We start from the raw sequence: 20,603 nt of genomic DNA on the forward strand, positions 1-20,603 counted from the left end.
GCCTCCTTTTTCAAGCTTGCCCGCTTGGGAAAAGGAAGGGATTTAAGAGATTTCAGAATGTCCTGCTAAAGCCAATCAGATAGGAGTGGGTGGAACCAGCCAGGGAACTGCTGACAGCAATAGAACAACAAATGAGTGCAAAATGTAAATGTTAAGCGTGGCTCAGAGGTAAGAACCAAGTAATATTAAGTAAATAGCCATACAGCCACTGGATTTAATCCATCCTTACAGGGGAGGTAAGTTGCAGTAACAAGCATAAGGACAAATAGTAAGAAAACTGTTAACAAACTAAAATAACAATGTGTAAACAAATCGTCAAAACATGTAAGATGTTAGATTTTGAAAACAAACTAACAAAATGGTAATAAATAACCTGGTGTATACACCCTCGGATAAATACCAGAAGAAATTATTGCATTTACAGCTGAGACTCTTACTTACCATCAAACATTTGAAGGCATGCTAAAGGTCATTTATGTGATCTGGCAACTCTGATATATCATATTGGACTACTCTGAAAATGAATTACTTTGTATGGAATGAGGAACTAGGTGAACTTTGCTAAGTACTTTTTATTTTAAGGCTCCATGCACACTACCATTTTTTATAAGCTCAAAAAACACTAGAAAAAAATGCTAGATGAAAAACGTTGATAATAGCTTTTTTGTGCTGGCTTGTAGTAGCATTTTAGTAATATATAGAAGTGTTTAAAAGCATTAGCGTTTTATTAGTGTTTTTACAGTACATGAAGAAAAAAATGCTCCAAGGAAGCTGTTAAGAGCATTTTAGTAGCATTTAGAAAAAGCTCCCAAAAACTCTACAAAAAAAAAAAAAAAAAAATTAAGTGCTGAACTTGAATAACACTTCTAGCATTAAATAGTGTACAAGGGCAGATAGTATAACACAACTAGCTTCTAGGAGCAGAGAAATATGCTCATAATAGCTTCTTGGAGCTTAAAAAACTGGTAGTGTGCATGGAGCCTAATTCAATTTATTTTGCTGTTGCTTATTGTCTATTTTGTAAAATATGGATTAAAATAATATTTTAAATATTTTCCTGCACTGCCTTTATCCTGGCTTTATTTCTCTTTAAAATAAAAAAATTAAACATTTTAAGCTGAATCTCTAAATACTCTAACCAGCAATCATCATTTGCCCTCCAGAGGATTTACCCCCTTTCCTGACCAAAGCATTCTTTGTGATACAGCGCTGTGTTACTTTAACTAACAATTGCACAGTCATGCAACACTGTATATAAATGAAATTTATGTAATTGTTTTCCCCCAAAATAGAACTTTCTTTTGGAGGTATTTGATCACCTCTGCATTTTTATTTTTTGCGCTATAAACAAACAAAAACCCGTCAATTTTGAAAAGAAAAAACAATATTTTTGACTTCTTGCTATAAAACATATCCTATAAACAAATTAAAAAAAATCAAATGTGTCATAAATCTAGGCCAAAATGTATTCTTCTACATGTCTTTGCTAAAAAAAATCCCAATACGTGTAAATTAATTGGTATAGTGTCTACAAATGGAGGTGTATATATACTGGATTTTCTATTTATTTTTTTTTTATACTAGTGGAGGCAGCGACAACGGGACTGGGGGACTGCGGCAGGCATTCTGACACTGGGTGGGAACTGACTAACTGCCACTGACATCCCCATGACACTAATAGAGTGATTAGTGCTAATAAAAAGCACTGACACTGTGCTAATGACACTGGGCAGGAAGGGGTTAACATCTGGGGTGATCAAAGGGTTAACTGTGTGCTGTGTTTTACGTTATATGCTGTGTGTGTGTTTTACTATTGAGACATGTTGCTTTTTATTTCTCTGCTGTGCAGAGAAATACAAAGCAGCATGTCTATGCTGACAGGGTCTCTCCCCTATCAGCTTTCCCCGACAATCGCCGGGTGCTGGCGGGGAACTGCAAGCCGGGACCCAGTGGTTGACATCCCTAGCTGCCAATGGAGGTGCAGGTAGGGGGCGGCGCATGCGTGCCCCCTACCCACAAATGCAATTCACATATATATATGTGATTTTGTGCAGCCTGTAGCAGTATTTCTGCTATAGGGCGGTGGGCAAGTGGGAAAACTACCATATTGTAAACATTGTTACATTCCTGTCTGGATGTGGCAGAGAGTGATGCAGACATTTTTTTTAAAAGGTTAAAACTGCAACAGCAGATGCTGTGATTGGTGCATTTATATGTTGAAACACATGGTTAGTAGCATGTGTGTATGTAAAGGGTTAACCGAGAGGTTAACCTGCCCATTGATAACCACTATCTGTTTGTTTGTGGTTAGAGTGTTGTCCCAAAAGTTGTAAAATCTCTGAACAGGTGGAGGCTAAGAGTGCAATACACCACAGAGGGACCCTAATAAAAAGCAGGATTTCAATATTTGATTAAAATGTCCCTTAAATCTTCAAATACCCACAAACTAAAACAAAATCTGCACAGCTTGCTAAAATGACAGATAATGTGTAATGCAGAACTGGAACTCAAAGCAAAGTTTGAAATTAACAGCTAAGATATAACATACAGTTAGGTCCATATATATCTGGACACAGGCACAATTTTATTTTTTTTCAGGTATTTACCAAAACATATTCAAGCTATAGTTATATAATGGATATGGGCTGAAAGTGCACACTCTCAGGTTTAATTTGAGTATGCACATCCAAACTGGAGTAAGGGTTTAGGAATTACAGCTCTTAAGAGTAGCCATCCACCCTTTTTCAAAAGTAATTGGACAATTGAATATAATCATAAATAAAATGTTCATTTTTAATATTTTGTTGAGAGTCCTTTACTGGCAATGACTGCCTGAAGTCTGGAACCCATGGACATTACCAAAGACTTAGTTTCCTCCTTTCTGATGCTTTTCCAGGCTTTAACTGCAGATGTCTTCAGTTGTTCTTTGTTTGTGGGTCTTTCTGTCTTAAGTTCTGCCTTCAGCAAGTGAAATGCATGCTCAATTGGGTTGAGATTAGGTGATTGACTTGGCCATTGCAAAATATTTCACTTCTTTTTCTTCAAAAGCTTCTGGGTTGCTTTTGCAGTGTGTTTTGGATCATTGTCCATCTGTACTGTGAAGCACCGTCCAATCAACTTTGCTGCATTTGGCTGAATCTGGGCTGACAGTATATCTCTAAACACTGCAGAATTCATCCGGCTGCTTCTGTCTTCTGTCACATCATCAATAAACACCAATGACCCAGTGCCACTGGAAGCCATGCATGCCCATGCCATCACACTGCCTGCACCATGTTTTACAAATGACATTGTGTGCTTTGGATCATGAGCTGTTCCAAGCCTTCTCCACACTTTTTTCTTCCCGTCATTCTGGTACAGATTAATCTTAGCTTCATCTGTCCAAAGACGTTTTCCAGAACTCGTCTGGCTTTTTTAGATGTTTTTTGGCAAAGTCTAATCTGGTTTTTCTATTCTTCAGGCTTATAAATGGTTTGCACCTTGTGGTGAACCCTCTGTATTTGCTCTCATGAAGTCTTCTCTTGATTGTAGACTTTGACAATGATACGCCCACCTCCTGTAGAGTGCCCTTCACTTGTCTGGATGTTGTGAATGGGTGTTTCTTTACCATAGAGAGGATCCTGCAACCATCCACCACTGTTGTCTTCCGTGGACATTCATGCCTTTTTTATGTTGCTGAGCTCACCAGTGTGTTCTTCTTTCCTTTACCATTTTCCTTTAGAATTTACAAAACTGTTGATTTGGCCACTCCCAATGTTGCTGCTATCTCTGAAGGATTTGTCTTGTTTTTGAAGCCTTACAATGGCCTGTTTCACTTGCATGGACAGCTCCTTTGAACGTTTGATGTAGGTGCACAGCAATAGATTCCAAATGCAAATACCACACTTAGAATCAACTCCAGACCTTTTACCTGCTTAACTGATGAAGAAATAATGAATGAGCAGCCCACACCTGGCCATGGAACAGCTTTTGATTTAATTGTCCAATTACCTTTGATCCCTTGAAAAAGGGGGGGTGGCTACTCTTAAGAGCTGTAATTCCTAAACCCTTCCTCCAATTTGGATGGACATGCACTCAAATTAAACCTGAGAGTGTGCACTTTCAGCCCATATCCATTATATAACTATAGCTTGAATAGGTTTTGGTAAATATCTGAAAAAAACTAAAATTGTGCCTGTGTCCAAATATATATGGACATAACTGTATATATTTGTTGTTTTACTTGCCATTTGATTTTTAATGTCAGTCAGCACACCTCATGGTCCAGTCAGTAGTATGGGGGAAGTGAGGTGGCATGGGAAGCTGAAATGCCAAATCATTAAATCAGCATATCATCAGCCTGACTTTGCAGTATTCAAGAAGTACAAAATTTAAATGGTAGCTTGTATAGAACTAGAAGTCCTTTGAGAGGTGAACAAAGTAAACTTGTGTTCATTAACCACTTCCCGCCGGAGGTACGCATATATGTGGCCTCTCAATGGGTGGGTTTCAATGCTGAGCAGCCACATATATACGTTCCTATGTAAACACATTATTGTGCTGAGAGCACACTCCCTGCATTCTCCCAGCACAGTAACCAGCAGGTACCAAAAAACTCTCAATGCATGCTTGGGATCAGGAGCTTTCCATCATGTGACTGTGACCATCACAGCAGTTATATGGTCAGAATGCCCGCCTCCGCCTCCTGGCATTTAGCGCCTCTTAGGGCTGGAAGGCAGCAGAGTGAAGGAGTTAACTCATTTTAACCTATTTTATTTATCTGGCCAAATATCCACTTCAAAAAATCTTCCGAAGCTGACGTCATAGTTTTAAAGAAATCATTTCATGCTTAAGAAAATGTAAATTTCAGTAAAACGAACAACATGGAAGGGCACTGATAACGACAAAAGTTTTTATACAGAGAATTACAAATTTTACATGCAACTTACAACTATTTGAAAATGTTAGTTTTGCTTTGCTGTAAAAGAGATGTAGTTCTGCTACACTGAGATAATAAGGTATTAGGATATTTATTTTTGTCTATTTTAAATTTAAAAGAGGTAATTAAATTAGTTTATAGAAAACCATATTTCAAATCATAATAACAAATTGTCCTGTCATAGAAAAATTGGTATTTTTTAATTATTGTTTCCCTATATAATGATTAAAACATAAAAATGCATCTCCAATCATAACAATATAATATTTGTCTTCCCCTATATAACTCCTTGCCACAACCCTCTGTGAAGCATTTTACACTCAAGCTGTTTGTATGTACTGTACTGTGCAATGCATTGTTTCCTCTTTATTGATCCTCATTAAATGTGCAGTAATGAAAAATCATTGTGTAATATTTCACTTTTTAGCCTTCATATGTCATGTCAGATGTGCTTATATGCCTGTCAGCTAAAGGAAGGAATAAAATGACTCATGTAGCTGGTCATACATTCAGGGCCATTAAAACCAATAACGTAAATAAGAAAGTAAAGCTGTACCATGTAGTCCATACACTGTAGCAGTTTAAATAGAAGCTCTGAATTCCTATATTGCATGCTCAACAAGACATGAACATTGAAGTTGCATATTAAAATTTAAGAATACTTGTTCTCTGGATTAACTGCAATAGGCTGTTCCCTTCTCTGGCTTGTGCCTAATGATAGTTCACAATTGTACTTTTTGCCTAGGGGTGGCTGAGCTGTGTGGCTGGTCTTCCTTGCTATGTGATTAAATATTTTTTAAAATAATTTCTAATGTTAGGTAGGCAAGAAATACTTTAACAGAACTTTTAACACAAAAAAACAGAACTATAAACTATCTATCTATCTATCTATCTATCTATCTATCTATCTATCTATCTATCTGTAAGGGACCGCCTGGCGGTACCACTAGCACTCCACTGAATAGGCGTCCCCAGCGCACGGAGTCTAAGTCCCAGGGTGCTTGTTCACCAGGGCCCCTGATGGTGGGGATGGACTTGGAGCCCCCTGAGACCAGGTCGTGGCTACTGGGTGCGTCCGTCAGTGGTAGTGGTATGCGCCAAGGGCTCCCACGGGGAAGAGTCTGATATGAGGAGGTCAGCAGACCCCACTGCACGGGATGGATGGATGGATGAGCAAGATCAGACGGGCCGGGTCGGTAACAGAGAGGACGGCAAGGTACAAGGCAGCGGGCATAGAATAGTCGGGTCACACGCCAGGTCAGCAACAGCAGGTCAAATCCAATAGGGGGCATTCAGGAGAGAGGTCAGGCAAAGCAAGGGTCTGGGCAGGAGAAATACAGCAAGGTCAGGTACAATCCGGGTCAGCAACTTACAATACACAGGTTCACGGATACAGGATACAGGTAAGACCAGAAGGCACTCAATGACAGCTCAGGGTCGTTTAAATATCCCGCCCTGCGCTGCCATTGGGCGAACTCGAACGCCGCGGCCGGCCCAGACCCAGTGCTCGAGTCCCTGCACAGGCCGGCACACTGCGCCTGCGCCGGGACCATCGCGGCGGGGATCGAGGGGATCCCTGACATTGCCCCCCCCTACGGGCAACCTCCGGATGCCCACCCGATCTCTCCACCACGGGTGATCGCGAAAGAACCTCCGGACAAGTCTAGGTGCATGGACATTCTGGGCTGGTTCCCAGGAATTGTCCTCAGGGCCATAGCCCTTCCATTTGATTAGGAATTGGGCCTGGCCCCCCCTCCTTCGGCACTTCAGGATTGATTCCACCTCAAATTCCTCTTCACCCTCGACCGTTATGGCTTCCGGGGGTCTAGATTCTCGGTCAGGGAAGGCATCTGGGATTACTGGCTTCAGCAGGGACACATGGAAGACTGGGTGGATTTTGAGTGTGTCAGGAAGGACGAGTTCGTAGGCCGCTTCGTTGACCATCCGTTTAATGCAGAAGGGGCCTATAAACTTGGGTCCCAATTTCTTCGATGGACAAAGCATTAAATTGGACGTCGCTAGCCAAACCTTCTCCCCAGGCCGCAACACAATATCTCCCCTCTGTTTCCTGTTGAATGCCTTCCTGTAGTCTTCCTGGGCCCGACTGATGGCCTCTTGAAGCTTCTTATTGTTCGTGGAGAAAAACGTTACTACGTCTTGCGATGCTGGTACTGGGCATTCCGGGACCAAATCCGGGAGGAAGACAGGGTGAAAACCATAGTTGGCAAAGAACGGGGACTGGCCCGTCGCTGAGTGACGGGCATTGTTGTATGCGAATTCCGCTAGGGGGAGAAGTGGCATCCAGTCATCTTGAGTAAATGAAGTGTAGCATCTCAAGTATTGCTCCAGGGTCTGATTGGTCCTTTCGGTTTGACCGTTAGTTTGAGGGTGGAATGCAGAGGAAAGGGACAATTTGATGTCCAGGGCCTTGCACAGTGCCCTCCAAAATCTCGACGTGAACTGGACCCCTCGGTCTGAGACAATGTCTTCAGGGACCCCATGCAGCCTTACTATCTCACGAATGAAAACTCGCGCAGTCTCGGCTGCCGAGGGGGTTTTCTTCAACGGGATGAAGTGGGCCATCTTGGACAAGCGGTCTACGACCACCAGGATTGCCGTGTGGTCTAGTGATGGCGGAAGCTCGACTATAAAGTCTAACGATATCTTTTGCCAAGGCCGTTCAGGAATCGGTAAGGGTCGCAGCAGACCCCAAACTTTGTTTCTGGAAGGCTTATTCTTTTGGCAGGTGATACAGGACCTTACATAGCCCTTACAATCTTTAGCCATGTCCGGCCACCAGAAGGAGCGTCGGAGAAGTTCCAGGGTCTTTTCTGGGCCAAAGTGCCCCGCCATCGGGTGGTCATGGCAATGGCCCAAGACCAGGGTTCGGGCTTCCTCCGGCACCACAATCCGATCTTCCCTCCATAGGAGTCCCCCCTTGTTCTGGAGGAGCCCTCCGGCTGGGGTAGAGACGGTTGTGGATGCCTCCATTATCTTGGAACGAAGGTCCGACTGAAGGGCCAAGAAGTTTCCCGAGGACAAGATGGTGTCGGGTACTGGGGTCTCCTTGGCGTCCTCGTACATACGTGATAACGCATCTGGCTTAGTGTTCTTTGATCCAGGCCGGTACGTAATGTGGAAGTTGAATCTAGAAAAGAATAGTGCCCATCTTGCCTGTCGCGGGCGTAGACGCTTGGCGGTTCTCAGATATTCTAGGTTTTTGTGATCAGTAAAAATTAAGATGGGGTGCACAGCACCTTCCAGCAGGTACCTCCATTCCTCTAATGCCGTTTTGATCGCCAGTAGCTCTCGATCACCGATATCATAATTCTTCTCTGCTGGGGTAAGCTTCCGTGAGAAGAAAGCTACAGGATGGAGCAATTCCTTGGTGCCCTTCCGCTGGGAGAGAATGGAACCTACCGCATTCTCCGATGCATCCACTTCCAGGATGTAGGTTAGGGCGGCGTCTGGGTGACCCAAAATGGGTGCCGAGGTGAACAACTTCTTCAAGGCTTCAAAAGCTTCCTGAGCTTCAGGTGTCCATCTGAACCGGGTTCCCAGCTTGGTTAGCTGAGTAATGGGGGAGACCAGACCCGAGAAGTTCTTGATGAACTTTCGGTAAAAATTTGCAAAACCAATAAATCGTTGGACGCCTTTCCTGTCCGTGGGTTCAGGCCAATCCAGTATTGCAGCGACTTTCTGGGGATCCATCGCGACCCCCGCGGTGGAGATGATCAGGCCCAAGAAAGTAATGCTGGATTGTTCGAAACAACATTTCTCTGCCTTGGCGTACAACCCATGCTGCCGTAATCGCCCCAATAGACTTGCTACATGTATTCTGTGTTCCCCCAAGGAAGGGGAGAAAATCAAAATGTCGTCTAGATAGACGATAACAAAGACGTCCAGGAAGTCCCTAAAAATATCATTCACAAAGTGTTGAAACGTGGCCGGGGCATTACACAACCCGAACGGCATGACCAAGTATTCAAAATGGCCGAAGCGGGTGCGGAAGGCCGTCTTCCACTCGTCCCCCTCCCTTATGCGAACCAAGTTGTATGCTCCCCTCAAATCCAGCTTTGTAAAAACCACTGCTGTTTTTAAACTTTGGAATAATTCTGGTACTAACGGCAGTGGGTAACGGTTCTTTATCGTGACCCTGTTCAACTCCCTGTAATCGATACACGGCCTCAAGGTTTTGTCCTTTTTTTCAACAAAGAAAATTCCCGCCCCCGCCGGTGAAGTGGAGGGGCGGATGAACCCCTTCTGGAGGCTGTCCTCGATATATTCCTTCAGGGCTCCCAATTCGAGCTCCGAAAGGGGGAAGATTCGCCCAAAAGGAATTTCTGAACCGGGTAACAGGTCAACGGGACAGTCATAAGGGCGGTGGGGGGGTAGAGTATCAGCTCCCCGCTTGCTGAACACATCTAGAAACTCATGGTAGGCTGCCGGGATTACCTGTTTTAATTCAGCTTCCCCCTCAGAGCACAGGAGGATTTGGGGGACCCCCGGGCCCGAAGTGCGGCAGTATACCCGACAGTATGGAGAAGGGAACAAAATTACTCCGGTCTCCCAGTCAATTTGGGGGTTATGGGCCCGTAACCATGGGAGCCCCAAAATGACTGGGAAGAGGGGTGAGGCTATAGCATCCAGGCGGAGCAGTTCCTGGTGCTGGCCGGCAATGACAGTGGCGATGGAGGGGGTTTCCTGGTTCACCACCCCTGATTTTATCCGGGAACCGTCAGCCAAATAAATATTGAACCCCTTCTGTTTCAATTGGAGAGGAATACCCTGCTGGTGAGCAAAATTAATGTCCAGGAAGCAGCTGCATGCCCCCGAATCAACTATGGCCGATACTTCCATGGTCCTTTCCGGAAGCTGAAAGGAAAGGGGCACCACTAAGTATTGGGATGGACTAACATTGCCAATGGACAAGGAAGAAGAGGTGCACTTACTCAGTTTCTGCGGGCAGGATCGTACCATATGACCAGCTTCGCCACAGTAGAGGCACAGGTTCTGGGATCGTCTGCGCTGATGTTCCTCTGGAGGTAGTTTAGGCCGCGCCAGGCCGAGTTGCATAGGTTCAGGGATATCTCCAGGTGGCCGGTTCTGGATGTTTGGCCTAGGTGCTTGACTGGGCCCTTGAAATGGCCCCCAGGGATTTCCATGACCCTGGCCGGACCTCTCAAACCTGCGTTCCCGCAGTCTACGGTCAATCTTAATAGTCAGTGCAATTAAGTCCTCTAAAGTCTCAGGCACCTCCACCCGGGCGAGCTCATCTTTCAGGCCTTCTGATAGGCCTATACGGAACTGATGCAGGAGAGCAAACTCGTTCCAACGTGTGTCCCCCATCCAGCGCCTAAATTCAGACGCGTACTCCTCCGCTGCTCGGCGGCCTTGCCGGAGCGTGTACAAAGTAGCTTCAGCAGAAGCTGCCCGCTGTGGGTCATCGTATAGGATGGCCATTGCGTCAAAAAAAAAGTCAACCGAGCTAAGGTGAGGGTCATTTTTTCCCCGCAGTCGGTGGGCCCAGTCTTGGGGTTCACCCTGCAGGAGGGAGATGACGAACCCCACCTTCACGGATTCAGTCACAAAGGTTCGTGGTTGCAACTCAAAATAGAGGAGACAGGACTCACGGAATGACCTGAAGCGTGTGCGGTCCCCATGAAACCGTTCCGGTAGGGGTACTCGGGGTTCGGCCGCCGGGAGTGGAGCGGATGCCCCAGAAACCGGTACAGGGGCTGCTACGGCCGGAGGTGCGGGGACCGCGGCCTGTGGGGCAGAAACGGATATAGTGCAGGTCTGGAAGTGATTCTCAATCTGCTGACATCTGTCCTGTAGGGCCGATACGGCCTGTGTCAAGTTAGACAGGTGCCTGCAGATCTCCTCAAGCGGCGAGGGCCCTCCTCTAGACTCAGTCATGGCCTTTTGGTACTGTAAGGGACCGCCTGGCGGTACCACTAGCACTCCACTGAATAGGCGTCCCCAGCGCACGGAGTCTAAGTCCCAGGGTGCTTGTTCACCAGGGCCCCTGATGGTGGGGATGGACTTGGAGCCCCCTGAGACCAGGTCGTGGCTACTGGGTGCGTCTGTCAGTGGTAGTGGTATGCGCCAAGGGCTCCCACGGGGAAGAGTCTGATATGAGGAGGTCAGCAGACCCCACTGCACGGGATGGATGGATGGATGAGCAAGGTCAGACGGGCCGGGTCGGTAACAGAGAGGACGGCAAGGTACAAGGCAGCGGGCATAGAATAGTCGGGTCACACGCCAGGTCAGCAACAGCAGGTCAAATCCAATAGGGGGCATTCAGGAGAGAGGTCAGGCAAAGCAAGGGTCTGGGCAGGAGAAATACAGCAAGGTCAGGTACAATCCGGGTCAGCAACTTACAATACACAGGTTCACGGATACAGGATACAGGTAAGACCAGAAGGCACTCAATGACAGCTCAGGGTCGTTTAAATATCCCGCCCTGCGCTGCCATTGGTGCCCAGCGGGCGGCCGCGGCTTCTACTGCGCATGCGCGAACTCGAACGCCGCGGCCGGCCCGGACCCAGTGCTCGAGTCCCTGCACAGGGCGGCACACTGCGCCTGCGCCGGGACCATCATGGCGGGGATCGAGGGGATCCCTGACACTATCTATCTATCTGGGACGGCCTGACAACTCATGGGGCCCACGGGCAATAGGGGATCATGGGGCCCCTGTGTCCTTGCCCAAACTCAAAAAAGCCTATGAAAAAGGTACCAGGGGCATCTCATGGGGCCCCCTACTGACCCTCGGGCAGTGCCAGAGTTTCCAAATGGTCAGTCCGCCCCTGCTGTCTATCTATCTATCTATCTATCTATCTATCTATCTATCTATCTATCTATCTTTCAATGAAGATCAGTCCATCTTGAGAAAGATGGATGGAGCTTCATCAAAATATTGACAATACAAACACTGCTGTTATTGATCTTCTTCCTCTGCAAGACCAATGAGTGCCTCTACACCAGTTTATATATATATATATATATATATATATATATATACACTATACTGCCAAACGTATTGGGACACCCCTCCAAATCATTGGATTCAGGTGTTCCAATCACATCCATGGCCACAGGTGTATAAAATCAAGCACCTAGGCATGCAGACTGCTTCTACAAACATATGTGAAAGAATGGGTCGCTCTCAGGAGCTCAGTGAATTCAAGCATGGTAGCGTGATAGGTTGCCACCTGCACAATAAGGTCATTCATGAAATTTCCTTGCTACTAAATATTCCACTGTAAGCTGTTAGTGGTATTATAACAAAGTAGAAGCAACTGGGAACAACAGTGCACAGAAGTTACCAACTGTCTGCAGAGTCAATAGCTAAAGACCTCCAAACTTCATGTGGCCTTCACATTAGCACAACAACAGTGCATAGAGATTGTTATGGAATGGGTTTCTATGGCCGAGAAGCTGCATCCAAGCCTTACATCACCAAGTGCAATGCAAAGCATTGGATGTAGTGGTGTAAAGCACGCCACCATTGGACTCTAAAGCAGTGGAGACATGTTCTCTGGAGTGATGAATCAAGCTTCTCTGTCTGGCAATCTGATGGACGTGTCTGGGTTTGTCAGTTGCCAGGAGAACGTAGTTGCCTGACTGCATTGTGCCAAGTGTAATGTTTGGTGGAGGGGGGATTATGGTGTGGGTTTGTTTTTTAGGGGTTGGACTTGGCCCCTTAGTCCCAGTGAAGGGAACTCTGAATCAGCATACCAAGACGTTTTGGACAATTTCATGCTCCCACCTTTGTGGGAACAGTTTGGAGATGGCCCCTTCCCGTTCCAACATGACTGAGCACCAGTGCACAAAGCAAGGCCCATAAAGACATGGATGAGTGAGTTTGAGGTGGAAGAACTTGACTGGCCTGCACAGAGTCCTGACCTCAACCCGATAGTACACCTTTTTCTCATCCGACATCAGTGCCTGACCTCACAAATGTGCTTCTGGAAGAATGGTCAAACATTCCTATATACACACTCCTAAACCTTGTGGACAGCCTTCCCAGAAGAGTTGAAGCTGCAAAGGGTGGGCCAACTCAATATTGAACCCTACAGACTAAGACTGGGGTGCTATTAAAGTTCATGTGCGTGTAAAGGCAGGTGTCCCAATATAGTGTGTGTATATACACATATATATTTATGGATAAATTGCCATATTGGCAAATGCAAAAGTGGCGTATTGCCAGCTGCAAACTTAGGTTACAGCTGATGTTTCAGTAGGGCACAGACCACCTTTCTCAAAGCATTCATATAAATAAAAAATAAAAATCAAACGGAACTAGCAACTGGTAATATTTGAACAAGTATAAGCTGTGCATTGCTCTCTACAGTAAACATAGTTTGGTGTTTTTACTAAAGCAGTAGAGTATGTTCCTTTTGTAAAATGAATATTTACTTTGCTAAGTAAATTTTCCCTTAGTTTAATGCAGTGTTTCCCAACCCTTTCCAGTCAGGAGACCCTTTAAAATTATGTACAATTTTGAGGCACCCCTAAAAGTTTTACATATCACAGCAACATCCACAAACATAGGATACCCAACATTATAGATGATTTACTCTTGCAAAACAAATACACGTATACACACTGGTACTTATTAGCATTCCAGCATTTGTTCTCCCTTGTTTTCTCTCCACCACACAGCTAATGTGAGCAGATAGAAGGGCAATGGTCAAATAAGGATGCTGTGCAAGTGTCAGACCTTTTCCTTATCAACCGATGACTTCAGCAGTTGTTAGGATGATGGTAGCTGGCCTACATGGTGCCCAAGACTGTGATATTGCACAATATCACACAATAAAAGCCTATATTCACAAAGGAAGCTTGATCCACCTACTGGCTTGTACACAATTTTTGGGCAAATTTGATGCAATGTTTAGGCATTTTGTCAAGGCACCCTTGAAAAAAATCAGAAGGCACCCTGGTTGAAAAAGGCTGGTTTTGTGAACGAGGTATTATAGCTAAATTAAGATTCACTTTTCAAAGAAACACCCAATTATGTGCAAGGAACTTTTTTTTTTTTTTATGTTAAAATCCACTTTATTTTGCAAATGTAAATTTACGTAGCTTAGTGAAAGTGAGGTGAAGCTGTCCTGACCTCAATTATTCAACCATGTGCAAGCAAAATTCATTCTTTTTTCATTGCTTATGCTTCTTTGGAAAGTATATTTTCAGTTAGCTTCATTTCATTAACCTTGCAAACTGCAAAAATTTACTTTTCACAAGTTGATTTCATAAAGGAGAGGATGTTCATTTTGCAATGTGATACAGCCTTTTCTTCAGGCATCCACTCATGGTTTTATTTTTATTTTAGTTCCCTTTCAGATGATTTTGCATTAAAAATAAACATGTTTTGACCCTTTCTTCCCCCCCTTTCTCTGTCAACCCCTTTCGGGTGTGTTCTTTTTTTTTGTATGGGGGACAAAACTTAAGAAACATATCTTTAAAAAAAAAACATGATTTCACTCTATTAAATAAGCTAAATGAATATTTACTTTTAAAGGGAACATTCTCTCTGTTTCTTTACAGCAACAACTTTTATTATGTATTTATTAATTTTTTTTTTGTTGTCAGACAAACATGGAGTAGCTGTTTAGTTAACATGGTTGATTGTGATATTGTAATAATATATGCTTAAATGCAGTTTGTTTTATACTAATTGTATATCATCAGTGTATAACATCACAGGGGGAGATTTACTAAAACTGGAGCACTCAGAATCTAGTGCAGCTGTGCATAGTAGCCAATCAGCTTCTAACTTCAGCTTTTTTTTTTTTTTTTTTTTTTTTGTATTAACAATTTTTATTGGTTTTCATGTAAAAATACAAACAGTATGTTTGAAAAAGATAACAAAAAAAAAAATAGAAAAAACATAACAAAAGGGTACATTGATGGTAAAACTGCATAGGTTCAGGACAAGCAATGTCATAAAATAACAGTGTAGAGGTTATTAAGACCTTACAATTTGGGCCGGTACAGAAGAAATGAAGGTATCCCATGAGGCCATACTGTCTCAAACACAGCAATCGAACAATTATATAGGGCAGTCAAATACTCCATCTGTCTTACATCAGCAATAATTTTGTACAAAATCGGCATTGAAGGGGGAGTAGAGGATAGCCAACACATAGGAACGTGGAGAACTTCAGGCGTTTTGTACCACAACATCATGATCTTGTATGTATTTTCCTTAAAGACCACACAGACAGAAGATCTAGATGCGTTCTCCCAAATTTTCTGCCACATTAACAAATCAATGTCACATTGTAGAAATTGAGACCACTTGCGCATGTAAAGGTGAGTGTCATTGGATAAGGAGGGGGCATCCATAAGAAGTTTATAAGTGTTGGAAATAATACCCCTTTGGTGTGGACCCTGTATGCATAAACGTTCAAAGGGAGTAGGCTTCCCCAGGATCAATGAGGGTGACAAGGTAGAAAAGAAGTGACATATTTGAAGGCAAATATATAAGTGTTGGGGTGGTAGAAGAGCTTTTTACTGGAGGTCTGAGAATGAATGTAATGTTCAAGTCACCGGGTGTACCAAGTGTTGCAGTTGGAAAAGGTTGGCTGCAACCCAAAGAGACATCCGGGACATGGCCATATTGTCTGGGAGATTAGGATTATATAGGATATTTGTCAGTGGGGAACAGTCAGAGATCAGGGCAAATTTAGCCTTACATTTCTGCCAAACAGTCAGAGAAAAGTGCATGGGACCAAGGAATAGGTGGCGAAAGGATGAGACATTCACTGCTGAGGTCAACCAAAGGAGGGAGCAAGGATGGGCTGGAGACAGCTGCAGAGATTCAATCTCAGTCCATGTGTTGGGAGGGTAATGAGTGGACCATGACATGAGAAATCGAAGGTGAGTTGCATAATAGTAGGTTACTATATCCGGTGCCCCCAAGCCCCCCCAAAGAACGCAAGGAGAGCAAAACAGAAAGTGCAATTCTATGCCGCTTGTTGTGCCAAATAAAATGCAGGAAAGATTTCTGAAGGGAGTGAAGTTTGGACATAGGGTAACACAGTCATTTTTAGAACATTGATGCATCCGAGAAAAGAAATGGGTAGGGAATCCCAGTGTTTCAGAGAGCGAGAAATTGCTATAAATAGGGGGGAAATTGGCCTCATATATGGAGTGGTAAGAAGACGTAAGATTAGTACCTAAATATTTTAAAGAGTGGGTGCACCACCGGTAAGGAAAGGAATCCTGAAGAGAGGACAGAACAACGGGTGGGACATGTAGTGGGAGTGCCTAAGTTTTGGACGTGTTAACTTTGTAGCCTGATAGGGCCCTGAATTGTCTCAAGGTCTTATGTAAAATTGGTAGGGAGGTATGGGGACTCGAAAGTGTGAGGAGGATGTCATCTGCGAACAGGGATAATTTGTACTCATGGGTATGGGATTGTATCCCACGAATGTCCAGATTAGACCTGATGGCGATAGCTAATGGTTCCAAACAAAGAATGAACAGTAAAGGAGAGAGTGGACAACCCTGACGTGTACCATTTGACATCTGGAAAGGGGGCGAAAAAAAGGAGGCTAATCTGACCTACGAAAGGGGGGAAGAATAAAGAGCCTTCAAGGCTGCCACAAATGGACCCCGGAAGCCAAACCTCCCCAAGACCATAAACATGTAAGGCCAACTTAAACGGTCAAAAGCTTTTTGAGCATCTAAGCTCAATAATATAGCAGGGACGGAGGATCGGTTAACCAAGCCAACCAGATTAATAGATCTCCTGGTGTTATCTGCAGGATGCCTGGCAGGTACAAAGCCTACTTGATCCCTATGTATTATCTTGGAGATAAGACCGGGCAGTCGGTTGGCCAGGATTTTAGTGAAAATCTTGTAGTCGGAATTAAGTAGGGCAATGGGGCGATAGTTGTCTACAATAGAGTGGTCTTTGTCAGGTTTGGGGATAACTGAAATATATGCACGGGAGAACTCAGTCTGGGGTGTGACACCTCTGAAAAGATCTCGATAAAAAGAAAGGAGATGGAGGGCTAGGATAGCGATGAAGGATTTATAATAGGAGTAGGGCAGTCCATCTGGTCCCGGGGCTTTATGAGAGGGGAGATGTTTAATTGTGTCAAGTAATTCCTCCGATGTGATGTCAGCATTAAGGATGGCAATGTCTGAGGGAGATAGTCTCGGAAGTGATAGGGGATCAAAAAAATTATCAAAAAATGACTGTGTGAGGGGCAGGTGAAGGTCTGGGGTCAAACAGTAATAAAGATTCTCATAGTATGAGCCAAAAAGGGATGCCATGACCTGGGGATCATAGGTAGGGCTTCCATTCGGTTGGATTAAAAGATCAGGCATCGTTGAGGGGGATTGAGCTCTGAGTTAATTGACTAACATACGATGAGGTTTATTAGAAAATTCATAAAATTTCTGCTTAACCCAAAGGAGGGATTGTGCATTCTTACTGGAGTCGAGAGCTTTAATTCGAGAGATGTTACCGCCAGGAGCCCGTATATAGATGGTTTAGCCAATAGACGTCGTTCAGCCAAAAACAGTTGATGAAAAAGAGAAGCCTTGGCACTCGCCGAGGACTTTTTTAAACGGGAGCCCATAGAAATACAGAGTCCTCGGAAAACCGCCTTATGGGCCTCCCACAGTGTTGAGGAAGAAGCTACGGAGCCAACATTGTGGGTAAAGTAAGCATCAAGTCCCCGAGAAAGTTCATCCCGAAGATGTTCTGTGGAAAGAAAGGTCTCATTGAGGCGCCAATGACATGATTTGGGTATAACGGTAGGGAAGAAAAGGTTCAAGGTCAGAGAGGCATGGTCAGACCAGGTAATGGGGTTGATTTCAGAGGAGACCAGGAGAGGAAGCAGTGGGGCAGAGATAAAAAAATGATCTAGGTGGGAGAAACTACGATGAGGGGTGGAGTAGAAAGTAAATTGTTTATGGAGAGGGTGTTTAATCCGCCAAGCGTCAAAGAGACGATGTTCCCTAATCAGTCTGCGAAAGGATTTTGAAGAGGAGCATTGCCGCCTTGAGGGTGTGGACTCAAAAAGAACTTTCCTGTCTTTATGGGGGGAAAAAATCTAATTAAAGTCACCCCCAACAATTACATGCAAAGTAGAAATGGAGTCTAAGTTGGCAAGTGTTTGGGAAAGGAATTGCAATTGACCCGTATTTGGGGCATATAAATTCAACAAAACAAGAGGAGTGTTACCAAGCATACATTCCAAAATAATGAAACGACCTCGTTGGTCGACTTTGGAGGAAACAACCCGGGGGGAGCAGTGTGTCCTAATCAAAATTGCCACCCCAGCCTTCCCGGAAGGATCAAAGGCCGAATAGGCTTGGGAAAAAAATCTTGAGGCAAAACGAAAGGAGCCAGTTGATTTGAAATGGGTCTCCTGGACAAAAATAATGTCTGCTCCTGAGGATTGAAATTCCCTCAAAGCCATCCACCGTTTTTGAATGGAGTTGAGGCCCTTGACATTATATGACAAAAAATCTCAAAGCCATCATGAAATAACAATGGGTGAAGCGTATGTGTTAGCAAGAAAAATAAAATGAAATACTATCGATGAAAAGAATAAAAAACAGAAAACATTAAAATAACACAGAAAAGAGAAAACACAGTGGGAAACATAGGTATCCGTAAGGATAAGAACTTGGGAGCAACAACTAGACCTAAGTCGTCTAGGCCGATGGCTAGACAAAATCGGGAGCAGCACGACATCCGACACATCAGGAAGGTCGTCAAACCCGGCCAAGAAAAACAAAAGTGAAAAATGCACCCAGCAAGGGTTTGGCCGGCCACAAAAAAAAAAACCTGTGGAAAAACCATGTATAAATCAGGAGGGAAGGATCATCACTGGATTCACAACAGAAGGTCACCCCAGAGAATCATCAGGCAGGCGGATCGGTTGACCGAGTAGGACATTGACGTTGTGGGGTGCGTGAGAGTCTCTTCCAGGCTCCGTGAACTGGAGTCCAGATCTTGTTGGGGTAGTGGAAGAACGGGATGGAGTAGGTGGCAATGAAGACTCATCATCTGACAAAGGTGGAAGTCCCAGCTGCTTTAGGAAAGTATCTGCCTCATGAAGATCACGGAGAACAACTTGAGTATTGTCCCTAGATACGACCAGCTTGAAGGGGAACCCCCACCGATAAGGGACATGGTGTTGCTGAAGGTGTGTGGTGATCGGCTTCAGAGCTCGCCGTTTGGCCAGGGTAATCGTGGACAGGTCGCAGAAGAGTTGGAGTCTGTCACTTTTAAATTCCAGAGAGGATTTATGGCAAACTGCTGATAATAAGGCTTCTTTGCTTTGAAAGAAATGGAAGCGAATTATGATGTCGCGTGATCTGGTGCCTTCAACAGGCTTCGGGCCCAAAGAGCGATGAGCCCTATCCATTCACCAATCTGCCTCTGGAACCATGGGAGCAGTTGCAATGAAGAAGGACAGCAGGTGACGGTGCAATTGTGTGTGTCAGAAATAGATTCGGACATACCGCGAATACAGATATTTTGGCGCCGTTCCCTGTTTTCCAAGTCCTCTTGTTGGAGCTGCATTTGGGACATGGAGTGCTTCAAATATGCGTTGTCTTCCTCCAAAACATGTACGTATTGCACCAATTCATCAAACTTATTTTCCAAATGATACGTGCGGCCTCCAATCTGGGCTATTTCCCCTCTGAGATCCAAGGCCAATTTTCCAACTTCAGCAGATATGGATGCCGTGATATTGCGTAAAAAAACTTGCAACTTATCATCTAACGCTGAAATTGTGAGAGAAGATGATGAAGATGATGATGCAACCTGCTGGGAAATCTGGGTAGAGGGTTGCTGATTCCCTGATGCATGGTGGTATATTGCCCCTCCAGTTATGTTTTGGGGGTCAGGATCCTCCATCTGGGGATGGATCAGGGCAGAGGCTGACAGGTGTGTTGTGTTGCAAGAGGGTGCAGTACCCTCCGTGGCCGCTGGGGGTCCGGGATCACTCCCCGGGCTCCTGATATCACTAGAGGCCGGGGATTGCAGCCTAGAAAGAAACCGCTGGAGTGGTGAGGGCCGCGGATCTTGTGGCTGCAGGGAGGGGGGCTTCCAGCGCCCTATCTTCCCCATGGAAGCCTTTCCCTGGTGCCGGGCCGGGTGCTGTAGGAATGTGACTCACTCGGAGCAGAGAGAGAGCTGAGTCACGTGACGGGGATGAGCGGAGCTCAGCGACTAAGCGACCGCCATCGTCCCTGGTTGCGCATGCTCCGCCAACTTCAGCTTTTTTAATTAAGCTTTAGCAGTAAAACTTGGAAGCTGACTGGTTTCTATGCAGAGTTGCACTAGATTTTGCACTCTCCAGTTTTAATAAATTCCCCCCACAGTGTCACTCCAGGTTGGTTCGCCCTTGCATGCTATAAATGAGTGCTCATCTAGCTCATCACTGACAATCAATTCATATACAGGGGAAGAACACCAACAACATTCCAGCAAAATATTTCTGTATTGAACCTCAGGTGATTTTGTGCTTGATCTGCTGATATTGTTGACTGCTTTCTTCATGTACTTCTTTTTTTTCTTTTTATACTTGTATTTTGTATTTCTGTTTAAAACTCATGTATTATCTTTCAAAATGTCTATTCTACCTCACTTAACAGTGCGGTTTATTGTAGTCTACCACTTAATAAGAACGTTGTAAGCAAAATT

The 20,603-nt window shown here is 44.6% G+C and overlaps 1 protein-coding gene across 1 annotated transcript in view; it reads right to left on the minus strand.

Annotated features, from left to right (window-relative positions):
- Window positions 1-20,603, minus strand: part of GALNT17 (polypeptide N-acetylgalactosaminyltransferase 17) — a 586,654-nt gene that overhangs the window by 393,816 nt on the left and 172,235 nt on the right. The window lies entirely within an intron of this gene.

This window comes from Staurois parvus, unplaced genomic scaffold, assembly GCF_062004578.1.
Source record: "Staurois parvus isolate SC_StPar_1 unplaced genomic scaffold, SC_StPar_1.0 ptg000058l, whole genome shotgun sequence".
Lineage (NCBI taxonomy): Eukaryota > Metazoa > Chordata > Amphibia > Anura > Ranidae > Staurois > Staurois parvus.